The 19,109-nt window shown below is 41.7% G+C and overlaps 1 pseudogene; it reads left to right on the top strand.

Annotated features, from left to right (window-relative positions):
* Window positions 1–663: 663 nt before the first annotated feature.
* LOC100458536 (tRNA (guanine-N(7)-)-methyltransferase non-catalytic subunit WDR4-like) lies at window positions 664–5,828 on the top strand (annotated as a pseudogene).
* The last annotated feature ends 13,281 nt before the right edge of the window (window positions 5,829–19,109 follow it).

Raw genomic sequence — 19,109 nt, 5'->3', positions numbered from 1 at the left:
GGTGAAAGATCAAGGTCTTCTCAGGTCTTCTTTGAGTATCCATCCATTCCCGGGCAAGTGCATGAGCTTATAGAGTCCTTAATGTACTCAGAAGCTTTACAAAGCCCTCGTTCTCCTTTCTATCTTTTCCCCTAGCCTCTTATTTCCCAGGCTTTTTTGATTTGTCTACTGCTTGCCTCATCTGTTATCCGTTGCACTAGATAGCTAAGAGTAATATATTTGCTTTGAAATTAATTCATCAAACTCTTCTCAGAAGGCTGCTGCAGCCCTGAAAAGTTTCCAAGACAGATAAAACAGAGGCATGTCTCTGCACTGATCCCTTAGGGGGCCATGCTTGGGTTTTCTTACTTACAGTTAAATGATGCGTTTAGTCTATTCTGCAACTGGCCATGGCTTTAAACAAGTCTTTAACGTAGGCTGGTTGCCATTCCAGTATAATTCACTTGAAAAGCAGTAGCAGTCAGGAATTGGAGCATCCTGGATGGGAGACGAGGAATTCAGAGCCTGGATTGGCATGAACTTTTTATGCTCTTCACTGAATCCCCCCAAGACATCTATAGAAGCTTGTTTGACAGTTCACCGAATGAGAGTGGTCAGCTATGCCTAATAGGGCCATCAAGGAAGGGCTCATGGAGGTAGGACCGTTAAGTTCAGCCTTGAAACATGCTGGAGAATTTTCTAGTTGGGTCTGCGAAGGTTGAGGCCAGATGTGGGAATGTCCTCCTACCGTGTAGAAGGAACAGCCAGAAAAGACATGGAAGCCTGAAATACCATATATACTTCATGAAATGTAAGCAGCTGGCTGAAGCACTTTGCATACATCCTCTCATGAGGCCATTACAACATTCCTAGGAAACAGATTATTGTTATCTCCATTTTACTGAGGAGAAAAGAGGCTGGAGGAGGTAAAGTAACTCCAACAGCTAACAGATGATTGTGGGAGATGGTCAAGGGCTGTTTATAGAAAGTGTTGGACAATTATAGTCACTGCTATCCACCATCCAATACTGCAAAACACAGCCTTCATTCTATCTTGGCTTGCATGTTGCCCACGGCGGTACATGAAGTCAGCCTATCCTTTGTTAAGCCTATCCTTCTCAGGGCCAAGTTTCCTCACTACAGAAGGTTTTGTGGCCTTTTTCTGACGTGCCTCTATTCCCAGTAGCTTTCTACATGCTCGCAGGTGGTTTTCCCAGTGGCCACAGCTGACCTACTTGTCTCCACATTCCCTTCCTTGGGAGCAACACAACGGTATTTCCCTAGGTCCTGGGTGTTTGCCCTAAATGTTTCTGCTCATGATATAAGACTTAGTCACCTTTACTACTGCAAGCCTTTCATGCTGCTTCCTTTCTATCCTCCTCACAAACTAATTCTGATAAAAGTGAGAATCTGTGGAGGCCTTCAGGATTCCAGTGTCATTCATGTTTCCATGGAAGTATTCTATTTCGGACAGTTCCTACTCTCACTTGATCTAAACAAATCTGATTTGCTCATCTCCATTCCTTTGCCAAAGCCTTGTCTCCAACCTCTGCAACATCAGTATATTTGCTGAGGCTTTCTTTTCTCCTGCTTTCCAGCAGTTTAAGAATTCTACAAGTTACTAAATCCCTGCTAGCTTTCATTTTACAAACATATGTTCAACTGCCTTGAAGTGGTCAACTTCAATCAAGGAGATGATGCACCACCTATGGTTTGTATAGACACAATTCCAAACCCTCCTCTGGGGCCCTAGCATCTTACCGGTAGAAACACCCTAGTTCAATTGCCTTTGCAGAGTGTATTAGTAAGAACTCAATTACAGAAGCAGTATTGGTAGGATATCTGTATCTATATCTATATCTTACCTATCTCTCTCTCTCTCTCTCTCTCTCTCTCTCTCCATCTATCTATCTATCTATCTATTATCTATCTATCATCTATCTATCTGTTTATTGCATGGAATTGGCAATTGTGAGGTCTGGCTAAACAAGTTTGTATGGCAGGCAGTCAGGAAGGAAAAATCTTGGACAACCTGGAATTCATAGGCACAGGCTGAAGCTGAAATCCATAGGTGGAATTTCTTCTCTCTCGGGGAAACCTCAACCCTGCTTTTAAGGCCTTCCAACAGATTGAATCAGCCCAACCCAAATTAACCAGGATAATCTCCCTCACCTAGATTCAGCTGATTATAGCCTTTAATTATATTTAAAAACTCTCTTTACAGCAGCATTTAGTGTTTGATTAAATAACTGGAAACTGTAGCCTACCCAAGGTGACACATCAGAAAAATCATCACAAATAACATGACCCCAATTCTGAGAGAATTGTGCCCGAGTAGCTGGGACCAAGCCAAAATTCTTAATTTACCCACACAGTTTACCATAGACTTACCTTCCAGGTCAAGGGAAGGGCCTCATTTTCTCCCTCAAAATTCAGAGTTTCTGCATTCTACCTTACAGACTAGCTTCTAAGATACTTCCTCTCCTGATGACTCCCAAGAGATAATGCAGTCACACCGTAGGCAAATCACACAAAGTTGGGTAGTTAGTATTCATCAACTATATCTATATCTATACAAAAATCCATATAACTACCTACATATTGTCTCTAAAAAATGTTTAATTTTTTTATTTTTAAATTTTGTGGGTACATAGTGGGTGTATATATTTATAGGTTACATGAGATATTTTGATACATTAGGCATACAATGCATAATAGCCACATCAGGGTAAATGGGGTAACCATCAGCTCAAGCACTCACCATTTCTTTGTGTTACAGACAATCCAATGACACTCTTTTAGTGATTTTGAAATGTACAATAAATTATGTTGACTGTAGTCACCCTGCTGTGTTATCAAATACTAGATCTTATTCATTCTATCTAACTATATTTTTGTACCCATTAACCATCCCCACTCCCCTGTGACTACCCTTCCCAGACTCAGGAACCATCCTTCTACTCTCCATCTCCATGAGTTCAATTATTTTTAATTTTCAGCTCCCACAAATGAGTGAAAACATGCAAAGTTTGTCTTTTCTGTGCCTGGCTTATTTCACTTAACATAATGATTTCCAGTTCCATCCGTGTTGTTGCAAATGAAAGAATGTCATTCTTTTTATGGCTGAATAGTACTCCATTGTGTATATACACCACATTTTCTTTTTCCATTCATCTGTTGATGGACACATAGGTTGCTTCCAAATCCTGGCTATTGTGAATAGTGCTGCAATAAACACGGGAGTGCAGATATCTCTTCAACATACTGATTTCCTTTCATTTGAGTATACATCTAGGGGTTGGATTGGTGAATCCTATGGTAGTCCTACTTTAGTTTCTTTAAGGAAACTCCAAGCTATTCTCTATAGTGGTTGTACTAATTTACATTTCCACTAACAGTGTACAAGGGGTTTCCTTTTCTCCACATCCTCTCCAGCATTTGTTATTATTGCCTGTCTTTTGGATAAAACCCATTCTAACTGGAGTGAGATGATATCTCATTGTAGTTTTGATCTGCACCTCTCAATGATCAATGATGTTGAGCATCTTTTCATATACCTGTTTGCCATTTGTATATCTTCTTTTGAAAAATATGTATTCATCTTTTGCCCATTTAAAATCAGATTATTAGATTTTTTCCTATTGAGTTGTATGAGCTCCTTATATATTCTGGTTATTAATCCCCTGTCAGATGGGTAGTTTGCAAATATTATCTCTTACTCTGTGGGTTGTCTCTTCACTTTGTTGGTTGTTTCCTTTTCTGTGCAGAAGCTTTTAAACTTGGTGTGATCTCATTTGTCCATATTTGCTTTGGTTGTCTGTGCTTGCAGGGTATTACTCAAGAAATCTTTGCCCAGTCTCATGTCCTGGAGAGTTTCCCTGATGTTTTCTTGTGGTAGTTTCATAATTTGAGGTCTTAGATTTAAGTCTTTAATCCACTCGATTTGATTTTTAATGTGGTCAGAGATGGGGATCTAGTTTCATCCTTCTGCATATGAATATCCGGTTTTTCCAGCACCATTTTTTGAAGAGACTGTCTTTTCCCCAGTGTATGTTCTTGGCACCTTTGTTGAAAACGAGTTCACTGTAGGGGTGTGGATTTGTTTCTGGGTTCTCTATTCTGTTCCATTGGTCTATACGTCTGTTTTTATGGCAGTATTATGCTGTTTTGGTTACTACACTCTGTAATATAATTTGAGGTCAGGTAATGTGATGCCTCCAGTTTTGTTCTTTTTGCCCAGGATACTTTTGGCTATTCTGGATCTTTTGTGATTCCATATAAATGTTAGGATTTTTTTTTTCTATTTCTGTGAAGAATGGCATTAGTATTTTGATAGGGATTGCATTGAATCTGTAGATTGCTTTGGTTAATATGGACATTTTAACAATATTGATTCTTCTAATCCATGAACATGGAATATCTTTCTATTATTTGTGTCCTCTTCAATTTCTTGCATCAATGTTTTATAGTTTTCATTGTAGAGATCTTTCACTTTGGTTAAATTTAACCCTACGTATTTTATTTTATTTCTGGCAATTGTAAATGGGATTATTTTCTTGATTTTTTATTCAGATTGTTTGTTGTTGGCATATAGAAGTGATACTGAATTTTTTATGTTGATTTTGTGTTCTGCAAATTTACTGAATTTGTTTATCAGTTCTAACCGTTTTCTTGTGTAGTCTCTGGGTTTTTCCTGGCCACCTCTGCTGCAAACAATGATGACAACAACCTCTTCATCTATGACTGCAGTGCTGCAGAATAGTCACAAGAAAATAAAGGGGAGGATGGGCTACCCTTGGTCTGGGGGAGTGGCATGATTCTGGCATCCACCTCCAAGTCTGGCAGCTATTTTGCTTTAACAGATGACCACAAGCATCTGATTCTTTTCCATACAAAACCATGGCAATGTCTGAGTGTCAGGACCATGGCAAGGAGGTGTATGGCCCTGACCTTACAGCCTCTGTGGAGAAGGTCTTGGTGGCCGACAAATCTGGAGATGTGTACTCCTTTTTGGTTTCAGAGCCACACAGATGCGGCAGACTTGACCTGGCACACCTGTCAATGTTGTTAGAGGTGACTGTGAGTGCTGATAACTGCTTCATCCTCATTGCCAACCAGGATGAGAAGATCCAGGTCAGCTAGGCCACAGCACCTCACAGTATCGAGTCCTTCTGCCTCGGGCACAGAGAATTCGTGAGCCGCATCTCTGTGGTGCCCACTCAGCCCGAACTGTTTCTTGTCCTCCTCCAGGGACTGCACTCTTAGGCTCTAGGAGTACAGAAGTGGCCATCAACTGCACTTCTGTCACCTGGCCAGTCTGCAAGGGCTGATGGGCCTCTGGGACACCAGAAGTTTGTCACATCCGGGATCACGTTCTGGTGCTAGGAGAACTGCATGACGCTTCTGTGCAACTGTATTCCCGTAATCTACATCTTCCAGCTTGATGCTCTCAGACTGCTAACTTAGTGTACAGGCAGCATCTGTCAATCTAGCACCATGTGTGGGATGTGGCTTTCGAGGAGACCCAGGGGCTGCGGGTGCTGCCGGACTGCCATGAAATCCCCCTGGTGCTCTGCAGGCCTGTAGGTGGCCAGTGGCATTCTGTTCCTGAATGCACTGTGTTTAAAAAAAAAAAAAAGTCTCCAGTGTTATTCGTGGGAACTGGGCCATGCTGGAAGGCTCTAACGTCACAGATGCCAGCTTCAGCAGTCTCTACAAGGCCGTCTTCGATAACATGACCTTCTATCTGAAGAAGAAAGAGGAGAGACTGCAGTAGCAGCTGGAGAATTCCCCCACCTGGGCCCCAAACCAAGAAGTTGAGGCCGGGTGAGGTGGCTTTGAGTTGCTGACCTTGGTGGTTGGTAGTGCCTCTCACAACCTTGAAACAGCAAAAGCAGTTTTAACTTGTTCCCTCCTCATCCTGGCATCTCCCTTTAAGAAGGAAAAGGTGACATTAGTTACATCTGACCAGCTCAGCTCAGTGGATGGAACCGTCTCCTGGGCTCTAGAACATTCTGTATCACTGAGCATAGGCTCTTGCCTGGTGTCTGTGCCCCCTTCTGGTGGAAGAGAAGCTGTGCAGGGCATTAGCTCAACTAAGAGACTATGGGGCAGAGTGGAAGTGCTGGAAGCATTTTATCTTCATGTTGAAGGCAATCTATTAACCTGTAGCAGTGGCAGCTGTTGATTTTTCTACCATACTCGTAATGATGTTCGTGCTGGACATGTCTTCCTCTAAGATATATAGGCAGACATTTTTGCAGTGGCATGGAGGATGTTTTCATGTTGTTCCTGCCATCTCAGGTGGTGTGCTGCTTTCCAAGTAGGCACTTGCCTCATAGGGCTATTGAAACTCAAATAGAACTAACTCTTCAGCCATTCCCAGCTCCAGCCACACTTCCTGTGCTCAGGAGCCACATATGGTGAGTGGCTCCTGCGTGGGAAGTGCAGAAACATGATTCCCGTGTCACAGGGAGCTCTCTCTGGCAGCACTGGTGCAGAAGGTGAACTTGTTTCAGCAAGTGTGAAGGCATGAGCCCTGGCTAGAAACCCAGTTTTACAGAGAAATGATCGAGAATATCGTATTTATTACTTTGATTTGACCTTTGCACACACTACAGAGCAGCAGCAGTGTCACTGAATTCCAATCACCTATCAATAAGGATGAACTTTTGCAACTTTCTGGAAATCTTTAGCAGCAATATATGGAATTAGACTCAAAACATATTGAGCAAAACATTTGGGTGCATGCACTGTTTGTGACTGAAGTGTTCAGTCACAAATTGAACACTTCTGGGAAGTGATTTGGGAAGAAAGATTCTGCGATGGTTTGGCTTCTAGATATATCAGGTAATTTGTTCATTTTAGCTTCTACCCACTCTCCAATGATTAAGTTTCAAACACAGGAATGACTGTACATGTTGGTGATAACTTGGGTGTGGGGCTTTTCTGGGGCCTTAGAAACAAAAGCTGTATCAAAAGCTGGAGTGCTTCAAGTTTTTCATAAGTGCCTTGTTTGGCTTAAAAAAAGACACTCTTATTTTAATTTATTTTTTCCATAAGTTATTGCGGTACAGGTGGTATTTGGTTACATGAGTAAGTTCTTTAGTGGTGATTTGTGAGATTTTGGTGCACCCATCACCTGAGCAGTATACACTCTGACATGTCCAGCATGAATAGCATTATGAGTATGGTAGAAAAATCAACAGCTGCCACTGCTATTGGTAGTCTTTTATCCTTCTCCCCCCCCCTCCAAGTCCCCGAAGTCCATTGTATCCTTCTTATGCCTTTGTGTCCTCATAGTGTAGCTCCCACATATCAATGAGAACATACAGTGTTTGGCTTTTCATTCCTGAGTTACTTCACTTAGAGTAATAGTCTCGAATCTCATCCATATTGCTACAAATGCCTTTAATTCATTCTTTTCTATGGCTGAGTAATATTCCATTGTATATATATGCCACAGTTTCATTATCCACTCATTAATTGATGGGCATTTGGGTTGGTTCCACGAATTTGAGATTGCAAATTGTACTGCTATAAACATACATGTGCAAGTATCTTTTTTATATAACGACTTCTTTTCCTCTGGGTAGATACCCAGTAGTGGGAATTCCGGATCAAATGGTAGTTCTACTTTTAGTTCTTTAAGAAATCTCCACACTGTTTTCCATAGAGGCTGTACTAGTTTACATTCCCACCAGCAGTGTAGAAGTGTTCCCTGATCACCACATCCAAGCCAACATCTACTGTTTTTTGATTTTTTGATTATAGCCATTCTTTCAGGAGTAAGGTGGTATTGCATTGTGGTTTTGATTTGCATTTCCCTGATCATTAGTGATGTTGAGCATTTTTTCATATGTTTGTTGGCCATTTGTATATCTTCTTTTGAGAATTGTCTATTCATGTCCTTAGCCTACTTTTTATGGGATTGTTTGTTTCTTTCTTACTGACTTGTTTGAATTTGATGTAGATTCTTTATATTAGATTCCTTTGTCAGATGTATAGACTGTGAAGGTTTTCTATAAAAATTCTAGAAGATAACATTGGAAAAATCCTTCTAGACGTTGGCTTAGACAAGAATTTCATGACCAAGAACCTCAAAGCAAATGCAATAAAAACAAAGATAAATAGTTGGGACTTAGTTAAACTAAAGAGCTTTTGCATCACAAAAGGAACAGTCAGCAGAGTAAATAGACAACCCACAGAGTGGGAAAAAAGGCATTCGTAATGGTGCCTCAAAGACCTTCACAGCCTGTGAGAGGTAAATCTGTTTCCAAAGGCACCCTTCTGGTACTTTAGCAGCTGAGCAGATATGGAAAGAAACATGACTTCCTTAAAATATTTCAATTCAATCAGGCTCCTAAAATGTAACCTGTGGATATAGTTTGAATATATGTCCCCGTCAAATCTCATGTTGAATTGTAATCCCCAATGTTGGAGGTAGAGCCTGGAAGGAGGTGTTTTGTCATGGGGGTAGATCCCTCATGGCTTGGCGCTGTCCTTGCAATAATGAATGAGTTCCATGAGATCTGGCTGTTTACAAGTGTGTGGCACCTACCCCTCCCCACAAATCTCTCTCTTGCTCCTGCCCTGGCCATGTGATGTGCCTGCTCCCACTTTGCCTTCCACCATGAAAAAGCTCTCTGAGGCCTTCCCAGGATCCAAGTAGATGCCAGAACCATGCTTCGTGTACAGCTTGCAGAACTGTGAGCCAATTAAACTGCTTTCCTTTATAAATTACTCAGTCTCAGATATTTCTTTATAGCAATGCAAGAACCACCTGTTCCTCAGGACACCAGCATAGAGATAAAAATAGGGTCATAGTAATGATGAACTCCAATCAGTACTTTTCTGACTGAACCTGCTTTGATGAAGCCCCAGATCCCCTCCCTAATGCCTCCTAAGTACTTTTTGGTGTATCTCACGGATTTCTCATGTGTGCTCTGAAGAACAGTTCTCTTCAGCTCCAGCTTCCCCTCACTGTGGTCATCCACGTCTCTTGGTGCTGACAACAACTGCTGCTGTACCAAAGACTGTGTCAAGGGCACACTCTCCCATGACTACAGTGGTCATTAGCACCTTGCCCCATAGCCGAAGAAACAAATATCTGTCATTGATCCCATAATTTTGAGTACAAACATAGAAGATGGGTATTTAGGATTGAAAGGTTTTGTTGTCCATCTTTCTAAATGTCTTAGGAATTTGCTGGTCTGGGGCAGAAGGGGAGAAGACAGTGTTGGGCAGGCACAGCCAGCAAAGCTGTGGTGAGAATTTTCAGGCAGTCACAGTATTCACAGATGAATTATAGAGATATACAATCCTCCAGAGCCAATGGAATGACAACAGGAGCAATTCTGAAGGCCAGGGAAGATCAAGAACTTAATGTTTAGGCCTGAGAAAGCATGTGAATGTGGAATGGATTCAAGTTTGTTATTTTAAGAAACTCAGCCATGAAAAGGTTATAACACAGAATTCGGTAGTTTGGAAAGAAGCACTAATGTCTGGGACTCAAAAATTTAGTTCTGACTTTGCCTAAGTTCTTCTGTGCCTGAAATTTTACATAGTGTCTGTTCCAAGACTCCCCAGTACCAGACTTGATAGCAATGCTTCTCCACAAGTTACCCGTGGCAAAGAACCAGGCTTTTAGATTTTCAATCCAGTATAAACAAATAGTTTTGTAAAGTAGTTCAAAAATGAATTACGAGAGTAACAACCATTTAGATGGCCACTTTTTTTTTTTCTTTGGCAGAGCCAGTGCCTCAGCCTCCCAAGAAGCTGGGATTACAGACGTGCGCCACCATGCCCGGCTAATTTTCATAATTTTAGTAGAGACGAGGTTTTGCCATGTTGCCCTGGCTGGTCTCGAACTCCTGGTCTCTAGTGATCTGCCCGTGTCGGCCTCCCAGAGTACTGGGATTACAGGCATGAACCACCATGCTTGGCCTAGATGGCTACTATTTTTTAAAACCCAGAAAATAACAAGTGTTGATAAAGAGAAATTCAAACCCTGTGCTCTGCTGGTGGGATTGAAAAATGGGGAAACTGCTGTGGAAAACAGTATGAAGTTTTCTCAAAAAATTAAAAATAGAATGACCATGCCATCCAGCAATCCCAATTCTGGATATATAGCCAAAAGAATTGAAAGTAGCATGTCTTAGTCTGTTTGCACTGCTGTAACAAAATGCCTGAGACTGGGTAATCTATAAATAACAGAACTTTATTTCTCACAATTCTGGAGGCTAAGTTCAAGATCAAGGTATCAGGATTTGATGTCTGGTACAAAGGGCCTACTCTCCACTTCTACCATGGCACCTTGTTGGTGCATCCTCTGGAAGGACAAATGCTGTGTCCTCACATGGCAGAAGGAATAGTAGGCAGTGAATCAACTCTCCAAACTCTTTTACAAGGGCCCTAATCTCATTCATGAGGGTTCTACACTTATGACTTAATCACCTCTTAAAGGCTCCACTCTTTTTTTTTTTTTTTTGAGATACTATCACATTGGTGATTAAGTTTTAACATACGAATTGGGAGGGGGCACATTCAGACAATAGCACAGGGTCTTCAAGAAATATTTACACGCCCATGTTCATAGCAGCACTAGTCACAGGAGCCAAGAGGTGTAAGCAACCCACATTTGCATGGACAGATGAATAGATAAACAAAATGCTGTGTATATATAACAATGGATTATTATGCAGCCTTAAAAAGGAAGAAACTCTTTTTATATGATACATTATGGATAAACCTTAAGGACGTTATGCTAAGTAAAATATGCCAGTCACAAAAAGACAAATACTGTATGATTCTATGTATATGAAGTATCTAAACTAGTTAAATTCGTAGAAACAGAAAGTAGAATGGTGGCTACCAGGGGCTTGAGAGAGGGGGAAAAGGAGAGTTATTGTTTAATGGGTATGAAGTTTCAGATCTTCAAGATGAAAAAGTTCTGGAGATCTGCTTCACAGCAATGTGAATATACTGAACATTACTGAATTATACACTTAAAATGATTAAGATGGTAAATTTTGTTATGTGTTTTTTGGCTACAAAAATATTTAAATATAGCAGCTCTCTATTTAAAGATATGTTTAACCTGCTAGTACAAAATAAAAAATTGAAAGGCTAAAAAGTGAATTATAAGATAATAGAAACAAATTAACTCAAAATAATAAAGGAAATTTATGAAAAACACACAGCTAAAATAATATTCAATTGTGAAAATCTGAAAGCTTTCCCCCTAAGATCAGGAACAAGACAAAAATGCCCACTTTCACCACTTCTATTCACATAGTACTGAAAGTTTTACCCAGAGCAATTAGGCAATAAAAGGAAATAAAAGGCACCCAAGTTGGAAAGGAGAATGGAAAACTCTATGTGCAGAGATAAGAAAATCCTAAGAAATTTTCAAAAAAATTAGAACTAATAAAAAATTCAGCAGTGTTGCAGAATACAAGATCAATATGCAAAAATCAGTTGTATTTTTATACACTAACAATGCACAATCTGAAATGGAAATTTAAAAAAAAATTCTATTTACAATGCCATGAAGATAAATTAAATATATGGGAATAAATTTACACTTGATATGCAGCTTACACTTGTATACTGTGTAAACTTTTACTTATACAGTGAAAACTATAAAACATTGCTGAAAGAAATTAAAGATGACCTAAATAAATAGAAAGACATCCTGTTTGCATGGACTGGGAGAAAATGTTAAGATGGCAATATTGCCCAAAATGATTGACAGAATCAAAATGCCAGTGGCCCTTTTTCTTGTAGAAATTGAAAAGTTGATCCTAAATTTTTAAAGGAATTGCAAGAGACTCTCCAAATAGCCAAAACAATCTTGACAAAGAACAAATTTTGGGTACTCATGCTTCCAGATTTCAGAACTTATTACAAAACCATAATAATCAAAACAGTGTGGCATTCATGTAAGGATAGACATATAGACTAATAGAATAAAATAGAGATTCCATAAGTAAATCCATACACCTATGGTCAGTTGCTTCTCAACAAGAGTGCCAAGATAATTCAATAGGCTAAAGAGTAGTTTTTTCAAAAAATGGTGCTGGGACAGCTGGATGTGCACATGCAAAACTATAAAGTTGGAATTCTGCCTTAAAAACTATACAACAAACAAATCAAAATTCATCAAAGACCTAAGTACTAAAGCTAAAACCATAAAACTCTTAGAAGAAAACATAAAGGTAAATCTTCATGATCTTGGATTGGCAATGGTTTCTTAGATAGGATAAAAAATCACAGGCAACAAAAGAAAAAAATAGATAAATTGGACTTAATCAAAATTTTAAAACTTTTGTGCATCAAAGGATGTTATCAAAAACTAAAAAGACAACCCATGGAATAGGAGAAAATATTTACAAAGTGTATATCTGAGAAGGATCTAGTATCCAGAATATATAAAATACTCTTACCACTCAACAATACAAAAGACAAACAACCAATTAGAAAATGGGTGAAGGACTTGAATAGACATTTCTCCAAAGAAGATACACAAATGGCAAACAATATATGGAAAGATGTGCAATGTCATTAGTTATTAGGGAAACAAAAATAAAAACTCCAGGGGGATGTCACTTCACATTCACTAGGATTGACAGAAAAGAAGGAAAACAAGTGTTGGAAAAGATGTGGAGAAATAACAACATTCATATATTGCTGGGGAGAGGTAAAATGTTGTAGCTGTTATGGAAAACTAGTGTTTCCTCAATAAGTTAAACATGGAATTACCATATGACCCAGGAATTCCACTCTAAAGTATAGACTCAAAAGAATTGGAAATAGGTGTCAAACAAAAAATTGTACATGAGTGTTCACAGCAGCACTATTCATTCACTACAGCCAAAATGTGGAAACAAGACAAATGCTTGTCAACAGATGAATGGATAAATACAATGTAGTATATCCATACAATGGAATATTATTCTGCCATAAAAGGTAATGGAGTACTGATAGATGCTATCACATGGATGATCCTTGAAAACATTATCCTAAGCAAAAGAAGCCAGGCACAAAATATAACATATTGTATGATTCTATTTTTATTAAATATCCAGAATGAGCAAATCCATAGAGATGGAAAGCAGATTAGTGGTTGCCAGGGATGGACGGGAGAATGAGAAGTGACTGCTTAATGGATACAGGGTTTTTCCAGGTTGATGAAAATATTGTGGAATTAGTGATGGTTGCACAACATTGTGAAGGTACTTCATGCCATCACATAGCATACTTTAAAATGGTTAAAATGATAAATTTTATGTTATGTGTATTTCACCACAATAAAAAGAAGATTCCAGGGCTCTCCACTCCTGTAAAGAGCAAAAGTCTTTCTGTACAGTTTCTTCAAAATATCACTGAGGATGCTATGGCAACAGTGTAGAAGTGTGCAGTATCCATAGTTGTTCATGCTTGAATGTTTATGGAAGGACAGGATCCAGGGTTGTTTACTCTAGTTAATGTTAGGGTAGAGAAACTGCTGTGTGCCCTTTATAATTGAGGACCTGCTACCAGGCACCCCAGGATAAGAATTTTCCTCATTTTGAGAGTTGTCCCTCCAGGTCCTTAGAGGTGACCCCTACTAGAAGCATTGGAATTATTATGCAAATGAGAACCTTACCGACAGGTCATGAGCTATTTACATTCCCTAAGGTGGAAGAAACAATCAGTCCTTGTCTAGCTCTTAGAACTTTCCAAATTTGTGTTGTATCAGTAGGGTTGTCAGAATTCTGAAACAATGTCCAAGATTCCTGCCCCTGCTCCTGGTATACATACCTTGCATAATGTCCTCCTTTTGAGTGTGGACAGAAACCTGTGAATGTATGAGATATCACTCCAGTGATTAGGTCACTAATCAGTTGGCTTTGAGTTAATCAAAAGGAGATTATCCTAGGTGGGCTTGACCTAACCAGAGTAGTCTTTAAAAGAAGATGAAGCTCAGAGAGACTTGTTCCTGATGACCCAGAAGGAAGAAGAACTCTAATCTGGGACTTCCAGCCTCCAAAGCTGTGAGAAATGACTGTTTAGTGTTTAAATCCCTCAGTCTATGGTAATTTGTTGTAGCAGCCTCAGCTGACTAAGACAATAAGGAAGTAAGTCATGGATTTACATGCAGGAACATGAGAAAGGGGCCCTGTTGTGGGCACCAGGGATAAACCTGGGGCTTTGTCCTAGAAACAAAGCATGATCCCGACCTCTGGAACTAGAAGAGGATCTGCCACAGGCTGCAATCAACAATACGGCAGAAATCCATGAAGTGAAAGCCAGGCAACTTGGCTATTAGCCTTGGCTCTCCCACTCAAAAGTTGTATGGCTTTATGCACAACATTATGAGTCTTACTTAGTTCACTTGTAAAATAAAGAAATTCACTTATGTCAGTGGGTTTCAGCTTCTGAAGCCCCAACCTACTACAGGGCCATGCCTCTCAAACTTTAATATATACATGAATCACTAGGAGATCTTGTCAAAATCCAGGTCCTGCTTCAGCAGGTCTGCGGTGGGGCCCTCAGAGACTGCATTTCTCACATGCTTCTAGATGACTATGTTCTGCTGGTCTCTGGACAACACTTTTAGTAGCAGGCAAACATAGAGGATCACAGAAGTGTCTCAGTTGCCTATCTGCTGGTGGGGATGGAAGATTAGAAGTCATCACCCCCTCCCCAGTTTTAGTAGGAGTAGCTTGCCTTTGATTTGTTTTACATTTTAGGGCTTCACCTAAGATTTTATTTGAAAAATAAAAAGAGCTTAAAAGCAATGGATTATAGCCCTTTCTCAGGGAGTGGGGTCAATATTTTAAATTTTGTTATGGAAAATTTCAAATATACACCAAATTCAAAAGTATAACAAATTCCCATATAGGCACTACCCAACTTCAATAAGTACATGTACATTTCCCTTTATATCCACCTGATAAGAACTTAAATAACAAAAAGAGAAGCAAACAGATTATCTTTGGGCTGGGATTCAAAATTCTTCCCACTACAAAGAAAGCCTGGCTCCGGAGCCTCACTGGCAGGGCTGAACTTCCAAGTGGGGAATAAATGGGCCCGGTTTGGGGAGTTATCAGGAAGCAGGGACGGGAAACAGCACAAAGCATTCGAAGGCCTTCTCTCTGGCAGGGGAAAAGGCAAAGTCACAGGAAGGAATGGAGCGGGGGCAGGAATGTGGCCAAGCTCTTCTCCTTAAGTTTTCCTCCTGGAGAAACTTGTGAGGAGAGACAGCAGCAAGATGCTTGCTTCAGTGGCTGCAGGAAACCAAAGGTTCAGGCACACACAGACAGAGCTGGGGACCAGCAGAGGAAGGCTGTGAGCTTCAGAAAGGCTCACTGTTGATTTCAGCTGGAGTACAACCATCAAAGTCAGAGAATGGCTATCTTTTCCAAAACCAGAAACAATGCTGATGGGTAGAATGCCCCCTACTTTCTGTTTTCTTTTTTCTCTTCTTTTTCTTAAGCCTTCTGTGTCTGCTACCCCTTCTCTGCAACTGAGGGCTGGCAGGTAACAAATAGATGAACAAGGTGCAGAAGAGGCTGGATAAATATCGTTGTTTTCATGGGCAAGAGCGCTCGCAGTGGTGCTTCTGTTTTGCATATGACCACAGCCAATTCCATGTATGCAGCCCTCCCTATGTACCAGACACTTGTACAAGCATGGCTGTACTTGGTCTCCATGGCAGCCTGCAGGATGGATGCCTATTTGATGTCCCCAAGACACAATGTGAACAGCTACAAGTAAAGCTAAAAGCTAATAAAGACAAAAAAGACCAGTACTCGTTTACTGACCACTTCCATGTGTCAAGCACTGCTCTGGGCTGATTAGTGTGACCCCAAAGTCAATGTCCACCTGGAACCTCAGAATATGACCTTACTTGAAAATAGGGTCTTTAAAAATGTAATTAGTTACATTTAAATGAAGTCATACTGGATTAGGGTGTGAATCTAATGAGACCGCTGTTCTCCTAAGAACAGAGACACAGAGACACACAGAAGAGAAGGCCATGTGATTATGGAAGCAGCAATTAGAGTGACGCCTATAAGCCAAGGATCACTAAAGACTGCTGGCAGCCACCAGAAGCTGGGAAGAGAGAGTGTGAGTGACCGGCCCAATGTCACCCAGCTCATAACCTGAAGAGCCAGGATTTAAGCCCAGTTGGTTTCTCCCTCCAAAGCCTGCTTGAACCACAGGGTGCCTAGTTTAAAGCATGGGGTTGACTGTCTCTCAGTGTTTACTGGTGTCTTGAGAAGGCCCTTGTAACTTATCTGGGTATCTGGGTCTCCAGTCCTGTTTGCACATCTCTGCTGTAGTGTTTGTAGGAATCAAAAGCACGTAACAACCTCATGGGTGCTTATTTGCTTAAGATCAGGCACCTCGTATAACTTCTGAAAACCCATTTATCTCATTCTTATGGTTTGTTCAACTACAGAAGGGCAATTTTGTCAAAGCTGTTTGGTGAAATGCTCTTTTTCCCAGCTCATCTGGCTTGCACTAACAAGAATAGCGTCATCTCTTGGTCACTCCCCTGAACTACATCCGAAGGCCCTTGGGAGGGTATTGCTAAGGCTTTCAGCAAGAGACACAGCCACCACTGCACCTCAGGCTTTGATAAGGGAAACAGAAGAAAGGCTACGAGGTCATGGGACACAGGAAGGGAGTAAGGGAAGCAGGTGTCAGTGTGAGGCTGCAGAGCCTGAGCTTTAACCATTTTGCTGTGATTCCCAGGATAAAAAGACCTGGCATTTTTACTACATTTGACAATGGACCTGCAGTGATTTCCAGGTGGCATGAATGTGGAGAGTTGCTGTTACCTGGAAGTGTCATAGAAAGTGAGAAACTAGGAAGTGGAAGAGAAATGAGTCTGCCAGTTTCAAATGTTTACAGGCACTGTGAACTTTGCTTCTCCCTTATGTACTGCTGCGCCCATGGGGCAGAGAGGGAGGCAGGTGCAGAGGGGCAAGGTGACATGCTCATGTTCCCAGAGCTGGTGAGCCAGGAGCTGAACCCCCAAGACAGCGTTTGAGCTCTTAGGCTGGCCTTTGCCCTCTGCACTCCATGAGCAAAAGCATATGGAAGAGGGAAGTGGGAAAAGGAGTATGAGAAACACAACAGAGGGTCTGGGGTGAGGCTTTGTATCACATCTGAGCAAAAACTGCTTTAACCAGTGCTCAGATTTGCCATGGTGTTCACATGGAAAGCCCTTTAGAAAAGACATTCCAGGAAAACTGCATTGAGAGCACTTCTAGAGTATAAGTGGAATCACTTTCCAGCCATGATATCTGGTGTGTACATTGGGGTTCTTGCTGCATGTGCCCTGACATTTATTTTTAACGTTCATAATTTGAAAAAAGAAATCTTTGGGTGCCAATCTCTGGGAACTGGGAAGGCCATCTTGTAGCTCCGCGGGTCTGGGTGGTCTGGTTTTTTCTGAGTTAACCTTTTCCCTGGAGGTAATGACAACACCCATATCCCATACTATTTCTTTGGTAGGGGGAGTCGCAATCCTGTTGGCTGAGCCTGCATGCACACCTTGTCTCTTACTCAGCACTCACCTGTTCCTGTAAGCTCCTCCTCTAACTGCCCACAGGGAATCTGTGCCTGGGGCCCACTGCAGTGTCAGATGTAAAAAGGGATCAGGGAATAGGCCAGGAGTCCCTTGTCAGGGTGTCCTGGAAGCCTTCGCTGGAGCACAGAGCTCTTCTGAGTTTCCGAGTGCTGGAGGTATGTGGCATGAATCGGTGTATGTTTGTGTGGGTAGGAGAAGAAGAAAGATTTGGTTAATAAGAGGACCCTTGATATCTGTAGGAGGGGGTGTTGTGAGTGGAAAAGCAGCTGCAGTTGTTACAGATGGACTCTGGTGGCCAGGGAGAGGGAGTGTGCTGTCATGACAGCCACAGAGGGAACCCGCTGAGAAAGGTCCGGTGGCAGGGCTCGGGTCAATCCAGCCTTGGGGAACCTGGGGGATTGCTCTGCAGAACTGGGAGAGGGCTCGAGGTTCAGCCTGATCTCTAGGTGGCTGAGTGGAACAGATGGCAATAGTGACTGTTGTGTGTGCCACCAGCAGCATCGCAATGGGAGAAAAGCTCATGGGGTACAGCCTGCAGCAAGACTGTCTCCCAGTCTCGGGGCCCAGGGAGCAAACCCTTATAAGTTCCAGCCTGTTGGTCCCACTAAATCTTTGCGAGTCTGGTCACCCTGCTTGTAAGACTCAATGTCTGCTCTCCATGAGGTCATATTTGGAATGTTGTGGCAAGTGACCAAGCCTCCTTGGCTGCTGTCTGGGGTGCTGTTTGCCCCTCTGATCCTCTTCCTGGGAGGAACTGACAATGTGAGATGATGTAGGGTTTGGTCCGGGGGCAGGCAGTCACGTGTTTGCGGCATCCAATGTACCCACAAGGTCAGGACATCTGTGTCCAAGGAGAAGGCCTCAGGGTCAGAGCCAAGAGCCCAGCCCAAAGGCAATGCGGGTGAGCCTGCTGGGGTGGAAGATGAATGCCCTGATCATTCTCTAAAGCTTGAGGCCAGGAGGGAGAATGAAGAAGTCTATGATGTTCTCCACTGGGCAGACAGTTGAGGAATGTAGCTAGATCAGTCCTGGATCACCTGATCATTCACTGGAGATCCCTACTCTCTGAACCACCAGATGCAGAAATAATTGAGGGCTAGGATTGCTTGGGAACTAATAGGATGGGGCTACTTTTGTAAGCTTTTAATACCACAGTGGTGGGGCAACGGCTGTAGGGGATTGAAAGAAAGGCCAAGAGAGTCTATGGAAGAGGCCAGATATAGTTTGGACGTTTGTCTTCTCCAAATCTCATGTTGAAATGTGATCCCCAGCGCTGGATGTGGGACCTGGTGAGAGGTGTTTAGGTCATGGGGGAAGATCCTTCATGAATGGCTTGATGCTGTCCTTGCAGTAGTAAGTGAGTTCCCACTTTATTAGTTCATATGAGAGCTGATTGTTTAAAATAACCTGGCATTTCTATTGCTCCCTCTCTTGCCATGTGACATGCCTGCTCCCCCTTCACCTTCTACCATGAGTAAAAGATTCCTGAGACCTCACCAGAAGCTGAGCAGATGCTGATGCCATGCTTGTACAATCTTCAGAA

This window comes from Pongo abelii, chromosome X, assembly GCF_028885655.2.
Source record: "Pongo abelii isolate AG06213 chromosome X, NHGRI_mPonAbe1-v2.0_pri, whole genome shotgun sequence".
NCBI lineage: Eukaryota > Metazoa > Chordata > Mammalia > Primates > Hominidae > Pongo > Pongo abelii.
Note: the sequence above shows the minus strand (reverse complement) of the source record. Positions and strands in the feature narration are given on the sequence as shown.